The sequence below is a fragment of the Sceloporus undulatus genome, chromosome 7 (genome assembly GCF_019175285.1).
Source record: "Sceloporus undulatus isolate JIND9_A2432 ecotype Alabama chromosome 7, SceUnd_v1.1, whole genome shotgun sequence".
NCBI classification, from domain to species: domain Eukaryota; kingdom Metazoa; phylum Chordata; class Lepidosauria; order Squamata; family Phrynosomatidae; genus Sceloporus; species Sceloporus undulatus.
This window is the reverse complement of record NC_056528.1, coordinates 3,325,904-3,326,798: the sequence shown is the minus strand read 5'-3', so window position 1 is coordinate 3,326,798 and position 895 is coordinate 3,325,904.

The following is an 895-nucleotide window of genomic DNA, read 5'->3' as shown; positions in this document are numbered from 1 at the left end:
ACTAAATTTTGCTAGAACTATGAGGGGGATTTCATCTGGAGAGGCAGATTTCCAATTATAAGGGGAATGCCCTGAGTAGATCACACAACGCAAGATCTGAATCAGTGACTCAAGCATGAAGAACAGCATTTTCTAAGACAGTTGCACCTGCTTCTCCCTTGGAAATATGGAGAGCTTACAGCTGCTTTCATGGTTTCTGGGTCAACAGCTTTACAAGTTGTGGGCTGTGTTTTAATGCTAAAGCCTGGTAAGAGCATCCATTAAAACAGGGGTGGGAACCATGCAGGCCTTCAGTTATCATTAGACTACAGCTGCCAGGATTGGCTTTGCTGGGCAGTTGGGACTTACTACAGGCTTATGGAAGGCAGCATAATTTCCCCACCCTGCATTAAAAGAGGTTTAACAAATAAAAGGTTTGCCCGTTTCCTTCCTGTTGTTGAGCTGAACTAGCCAGGGATTGTTGGCATTGTACGTCTTTAAGTCATTTCCAACCTATGGTGAACCTATCATGGGCTTTCATGGGCATGATTTGAGCGGTGGCTTGCCACTGCCTTCTCCTGAGGCTGAGACTGTGACCTGCCCAAGATCCGAATGGGAGTTTAAAGTTTACCTTTTGGATTTCCAACTATTGTCGTGATGAGAAGTGCCAACACCTTTTCAGGGCCTGTCCTACTATAAGGCAACCTACTTTGCGCAGCAGATTTTTGGTGCAGCACAGAAGGATCAAAGTGCTTTATCCCCATTGTAATTTTAAATGTTGTTTAAGTGCCAGAGAGATAGAGAAGTATCCGTGGTATTTTCTCCCTTAGGAACTAAAGCAACCTGGTTGATTTGGGTAAATGTGGCCTTTGGCTTAGGTTAAGCGTGGGAAATGGCTCTCACCCTCGGGACCTAA